General features: G+C 30.7%; 1 long non-coding RNA gene across 2 annotated transcripts; it reads right to left on the minus strand.

Moving 5' to 3' along the window:
* Window positions 1-3,301: 3,301 nt before the first annotated feature.
* Window positions 3,302-7,012, minus strand: LOC107867223. 2 transcript variants are annotated; one of them, XR_001673111.2, is made up of 5 exons: window positions 6,756-7,012; window positions 6,219-6,352; window positions 5,862-6,078; window positions 4,727-4,828; window positions 3,302-3,528 (listed from the first exon to the last, which is right to left on the minus strand). It is a non-coding gene; the product is annotated as an uncharacterized LOC107867223 (long non-coding RNA). The 2 variants fall into 2 exon arrangements; XR_001673113.2 differs by having other exon boundaries at window positions 5,862-6,090.

A 7,012-nucleotide genomic window follows, 5' to 3' on the forward strand; every position in this document is an offset into this window, starting at 1 on the left:
TTAATAATTATTTTTTAAAAAATAATTTTTTAATAATTTATTTCATTTTTAAAAAAAATTATATATTTTTTAAAATAATTAATTTTTTTTATTTTTAAAATATTTTTAGAATTATTTTTAAATAATTTCCTCAATGTCATTTGTATATACTTTTTTTAAAAAAATTATAATTAATTTTTAATAAGTATTGGACCACAATGCCACATGTCAGCTTCCAATTAGCTCATTTTACCACGTCATCGTGTGTGTGCAACACACACTTTGAGCTTTTTGTTGATAGGGCAAAAAAGGCCCAATTGGAACAAAATGTGGGGGGGTTTAGGAGCCTGATAGGAACAGGTCTTAGTTTAGGTGTCTAAGTGAATTTTGGCAACAAGTTTGAGTGTCTATCGATGACTTTGGCCTTATATTTTTGTAGCAACAGTTTGCAAAATTACAAAATACAACTTGCTATATTATATAATTATGAAACTATTGCTATGAAACTCATAATCGAACTGACACATCAAACTTTTAATGTCATTGATGATGTTTCATTAATTTTAATGTGGTTTTTGTATATCTTTAATCTAGTTGGTCATCAATATGGAATCACTTTTATCTCAATAGTTCTGATTTCTCTCGGGATACATCAATCAATTTCAATCTTTAAATCAATAGCTTGAGCCATATATTTAAAGTATTGAGTTCGTATCTATCAACTATTATAAATGTATTCATATTTTATACATATTATACTTTCACATTTATATAATAATAATTGAGATGAACGCAATAACTTTAAAGCTTCATTGCCCAAGAAGGATATAACTCACAAGGTCATCAAACTTGTGATATGAGAAATAATTTTCTATCCTTTACAATCTTCTTTAATTTTATTATTTTTTTAATAAATAACCTTTGTTTTTACTTATACGATATCCAAAAGAGATTGTTTTTTTCTATTTAAATTATAAAAAGACACATTTCATTCCCTCAAAATTATTATCCCCATTCAAATACAGAAAATTGCATGTTATAAACCCAAATATGAGTGACTTTAGATATTTGACCCCAATAAGAAATATCTTTAAAGAATAACCTTACTTACTTTTTAAGTATAGTTCAAGTATCATTTTACCCCTTTACACTTCAAATATATTTTTAAAACTTTCCATACTTATTTGTCTCTCAAATTTTATTTTTTATTATTTTCACTTTTTATTTTTTTCTTTAATTTATTATTCTATTTTTTTATTATTTTACTTTTTTAGTTTTTCTTTAATTTTATTATTTTCACTTTTTATTTTTTTCCTTTAATTTTATTTTCTTATTTTAATTCATTTGTCTCAAACTTTTTTTTTTCTTTTTTCTTTTTTCTCAAGCATTTTCTATTTCTTTTTTTTCCCTTTTGTAATTCATTTGTCTTTAACCTTTATTTTTCTTTTATTTTGGTTTTTATCAGTTCTCTTTTTTTTCTCTCATTTTTCTCAAACTTTATTTTTATTTTTTCTCTCATTTTTATTTTCTCAAATTTTTTAATTCTTCGCTTTTTTCTTAATCTTTATTTTTTTTTTGCCTTTTTTTTCTCATTTTTTTTTATTTCTCTATTTTGTTTGATCAATTTTTTCCTTTTTCAGTTCTTTTTTTTTCCTCATTTTTTTCAAACTCTATTTTTGTTTTTCCTCTCATTTTTATTTTTCTCAATGTTTTAAATTCTTCGATTTTTTCTTGATCTTTATATTTTTTCTTTCCATTTTTTTCTCAATATTTTTTTTTAGTTCTCAATTTTGTTTGATTGCATTTTTTCTGTTTTCTCAACTTCTATTATATTTTGCTAATAAATTAAAAATTGAATAATCCATGTAGGGATTTTTTTTTTGACATCAAAGCAAATTTAAGGGCATGAATTGTTGTTACGAAGTTCTTTGAAAATTCTTGAGATAAGTCGTGTCTCTCATAAATAAAGACATAATGTGGTAGTGTCAACTCTTGCCCATGGGGTATAATTTATTATTTGAAGATCCTTGAGCAAAGTTTTGTCTCTAAGGCAAGAGTTGTAGAACATCCCATAAATAAAGACATAATGTGGTAGTGTCAACTCTTGTCCGTGGGGCATAATTTATTATTTAAAAGTCCTTGAACTAAGTCTTGCCTCTAAGGCAAGAGTTGTAGAACATCCCATAAATAAAGACATAACGTGGTAGTATCAACTCTTGCCTGTGGGACATAATTTGTAGTTTGAAAGTCCTTGAGCTAAGTCTTGCCTTTAAGACAATAGTTGTAGAACATCTCATAAATGAAAACATAACGTGGTAGAGTCAACTCTTGCCCGTGGGGCATAATTTGTAGTTTAAAAGTCCTTGAGCTAATTAAGTTTTGCATCTAATGCAATAGTTGTAGAACATCTCATAAATGAAAACATAACGTGGTAAAGTCCACTCTTGCCCGTGGGGCATAATTTGTTGTTTGAAAGTTCTTGAGCCAAGTTTTGCCTCTAAAACAATAGTTGTAGAATATCCCATAAATGAAAACATAATGTAATAGAGTCAACTCTTGCCCGTGGGGCCTAATTTGTAGTTTGAAAGTCCTTAGCTAAGTCTTGCCCCTAAGGCAATAGTTTAGAACATCTCATAAATGAAAGTATAACGTGGTAGAGTCAACTCTTACCCGTGGGGCATAATTTGTTGCTTGAAAGTCTTTAAGCTAAGTCTTGCCTCTAAGGCAATAGTTGTAGAACATCTCATAAATCAAAATATAATGTGGTTGTGTCAACTTTTTCCCATGAAACATAACTTGTTGTTTGAAAGTCATAAGTCTTGCCTCTACAATGTAGTAGTGTCAACTCACTACAAAAAATATGTCAAATTGCGGGGGTTGATTTTACGGTTTGTGGGGGTTTAAAACCCCCGCAAAATGTAATTCCGGCGGTTTTCAAAACCCCCAGAATACGAGCTGTTACAAACAATTTATGTTGGTTTTTTTTCGACCTCCATAATAAATTTGCGGTGGTTATTAACCCCCGTTATTTTAAATTTAATTTTTTTATAATAATTTTTTATTTAAAACTTGCGGGAATTAAAACCTTCGCAATTATTTTATTTTTTAAAGAAATTTTAGTAGGGCCCATCAATTTTCTATAACTAATTATAGATTCTTATCTTAGCTCAAATTTAATTATTCCTTTAGGCATAACCTACAATCCAATATTTGTTCAATTCATATACCATTAATGCAACAGAATAATTAAACGTTGTAATTGACAAACATATCAAAAATACATTGAACATTAAACTTCAAAATTAAATTTTCAACATTAACATCTTCAAACTCTAAATTTTCAACATTAACTAGTATATTCAAACTACAAAATCAAATTTAAACACAAAACCTTCAATATTCTAAGATTCACTCCAACCACACAATTACATCATCATAATTGAATATCTAAAACAAATGCAACAAAATCAAAGAATGTCATTATGATCATTATCATCGTAATCTCCTTGCATCCATGGGCCAAACGGGTTCACTAGCCGCATCACTTGGCTACATAAAAATGCAAAGTATAAGAATCAATCGATAAACTTTCAGTCCTTATTATAAACAATAAGTTATATGAACACCATCTTCGTAGTGAACCTGATATACTAAACTTGGAAAATAAAGTACCCCCGTTTCAATTTGTTAGTCTTACTTTTCTTTTTAGTTTGTTTCAAGAAGAACGTCTATTTCCTTTTCTAGCTACTCTTTAATTTCAGTTTTCCACTTGATATTTACATGTTAAAAAGCTTTACATGGTAAACAACAACCTTTAAAAGGTTACTCTTTTTTTGCTCTACTATGAAATTAAATAAAAGAGCAAGAACCCGTAATCACAGTAAAGAAGATTAATTGTAACTATTTAAAAGGCAAGTCTTTTCTACTCTAGTGAACAATGAAAATTAAACAAAACAAAACGAACCCCATCACAGTAAACAGAACTAACTCTAACTGTTTAAAAAGTAGAACCTTTTTACTCTATTATGAACATCAAATACACTGCAAGAATCCCATCATAGTAAACAAAACTGATTCAAGTGTTTAAAAGCTAAATCTTTTCTGCTCTTATCGAACATTAAACAAAACAGCAAAAACCCCAGCAAATAAACAAAACTAGTTCTAACTTCTAAGTATTGAAGTGGTGGAGTAAATCTTTTTTTGTTTTACTATGAATATTAAACTAGACAACAAGAACTCCATCACAGTAAGCAAAAACTAGTGTCAAGTGTTTTAAGAGGTGGAGTGAATCTTTTTATGCTTTACTATGAATATTAAACAAAAACAACAAGGACCTCATCACAGTAAAACAACAACAACAACAAAAACAATATACCCAGTGTACTCCCACAAAGTGGAGTTTGGAGGGGGGAGGGGGTGTTAAAGTGTACGCAGTCCATACCACTACCTCAGATGAAGTAGAGAGGTTATTTTCGATAGACCGCCGGCTCGACAAATAATAGTATAACAAATAAAAAACACAAAAGCGAATCACAAACATCACAGTAAAACAAAACTCTTTAAATGTTTAGAAGAAACATTCTTTTGCTCCATGATGAGAAAACAGAAAGAACCTTATCACAGTAAAAAAAAAGATTCTAAGTGCTTAAAAGCTATATCTTATTAGCTCTATTAAACACAACACAGCAAGAAACCCAGTAGTAACATAGAAACTAAAAATTTGAAAGAAAAAGAAATGTTCAATTACCGTAACAATCCTGTTTTCTTCATGGGAAGTTTCTTCTTCTTGAATCATAAGGTGACACCATTGTCTCATTTCTCTCACTCCATCCTTCATTCTCTTCAACCTCTGCATGTTACAACAAACATAATGTAAGATTCCCATCCCCTTAAACACACACACACAGAGGAGAGTATAAAATCAGAATTCAATCAAATCACACGCACAGACAGACAGGAGAGTCTGTAAAATCAAAATTTCGATCAAATCACGCACACACGCGCACAGAGAGACAAATCGAAAGAAATATAGACCAAGAAAATAACCAACACATGTACAAAGAGTACTTCCACGATTATTAGGAGGACGACAGATCTACCTTAGTTTACTACTAACTAGTTCCATTTATTATGGTAAGTTACTTCTCGTTCTCTTTTAGATGACTGAAATTCTTTCTCTGTATCAATTTAGTTCAGAGAGGGGAAAAAAAGAAAACACTGTGTACTGTTCCACACGTTTTTATTTGCAACAATTCATCATATCCATTGTATATTGGATAAAATGGATGTCAAGGTCCTTTGCCAACTTTGGTATAAGATATCCAGGTATGATGTTTTAGATCTTTAATACTTGAACGTATATCGAGTTCTGCTGCAGAATATCTACGTCCAAATCAATTTTAGTTGGTTGACGTAGTACACCTCCAACAGTACAAAAGATTTCCCGTCTTTGTTGCTGAACTTGCTGTTCTTTTCTGAATTACGCCAACCACTTGAAAGCTTCACCAAAAGGGAAATCACTTCTTTACTTATCTCAACATCCTTAATACTCGCAATAGATTTTGCGAAATCCTCACTAAATATGACCTATTAGTTTGTAAGAGCAAAACCAGTTACATCTCCATTTGCACAAAAATATAAGACAACATAAACACTAACGAAATTTTGGCTAAACTTAACAAGCAAATTCCAAACTCAACAGATCGGAAAACTACTTGTTGAACATGAAATGCATGACAATTGTTTGTATGGGAAATGGCGTTAATGTAAGGCCCTCAAATAGTCTAAACTATGAAACTGACTTGAAGAAAGAGTGAACGAGAACTTATATATTCAGTGAACGAGAACTTATATATTCATCATAGGCAAATGAAGCAGCATACCTTCCACTGGGCTGATTCGAATATAGGAGAGTCCGTTCTGAGTAATGTATCGAGCTTGTCAAGTTCAATGGTTGCATTCAAAATTGCCTGATTCAATCTGTTGCCATCAGTAACATCAAATTAACAACCACGAGCCTTAGCATCAACGACTAGATTCTTCCATACAGAACCACTGTTAACCAACGTTGAGCCATTTCCCAATATCCAAAGACAGTATCTGCACAAGAAGCTAACAAAACAATTAAGAGGACGTTCATCAATTATCTTCTTGTATGAATAAAAAGAACAGACAAATCCAAACCATCCTTTATGTCCAAAAATTTTGAAATGTGGTAATGTTGTCGAGCAAATTAGTACCTTGCTCGCGTCAATGCAATATTTGCTCTCTGAAGATTCGACAGAAAACCAACTGATCCACTGCTGTTACAACAAACAGTAGAGATAATTATCACATCCTCTTCACCGCCTTGAAAACCATCAACAGATCGTACCTTCACAGAGAAGTCACTCTTGACGTTAGTGCTATATTTCTTGCCAAAAAATTGTTGAATAGCAAAAACTTGAGCCTTGTAAGGAGATATACAACCAACACAGACCTTTTGTTTTGAAGAAACATATTTTGTAGGTAAGATAATATTATTAGATCTGTCAACACACTCGACATTATAGCACTAGAAAAATTCATCTTACGGATAAATTAAATCTCTAAAAGATAAACACATTACCTTTATGAAGATTAGCCACTATAACATAAGTATCTGAGTCATACACATAGGTAAGATAAATGAATTATAACCTCAGTAACATGATACCAAGTCTTATTTCGGTAACAAAAAAAATCATGTCCTATATTTTGAATAAGAATATCAGCATGGGAGCTAGTGGGTGATTTACCGTATGTAGTTTGCAACAGTTCCAACTCTCAACTGGTAGTCTGGAAGCAAAATCTTCAATCTTCTCAAACTCCTCCCTACATGATAAACAAATGTAAATATGTATCTCGGACTACCCTTACACACATTAGCTCCTCAAAGCACAAATTCATAGACTAAGAACACAAGAAGATCTTCAAAGCAAAATGTGAAAACTGTAGCATATATTTTGCAAATCAGAGTTAGAAGGAGGAGGTATTGCCGATATAAACTAAAAAT

This window comes from Capsicum annuum, chromosome 4 (assembly GCF_002878395.1).
Source record: "Capsicum annuum cultivar UCD-10X-F1 chromosome 4, UCD10Xv1.1, whole genome shotgun sequence".
NCBI classification, from domain to species: domain Eukaryota; kingdom Viridiplantae; phylum Streptophyta; class Magnoliopsida; order Solanales; family Solanaceae; genus Capsicum; species Capsicum annuum.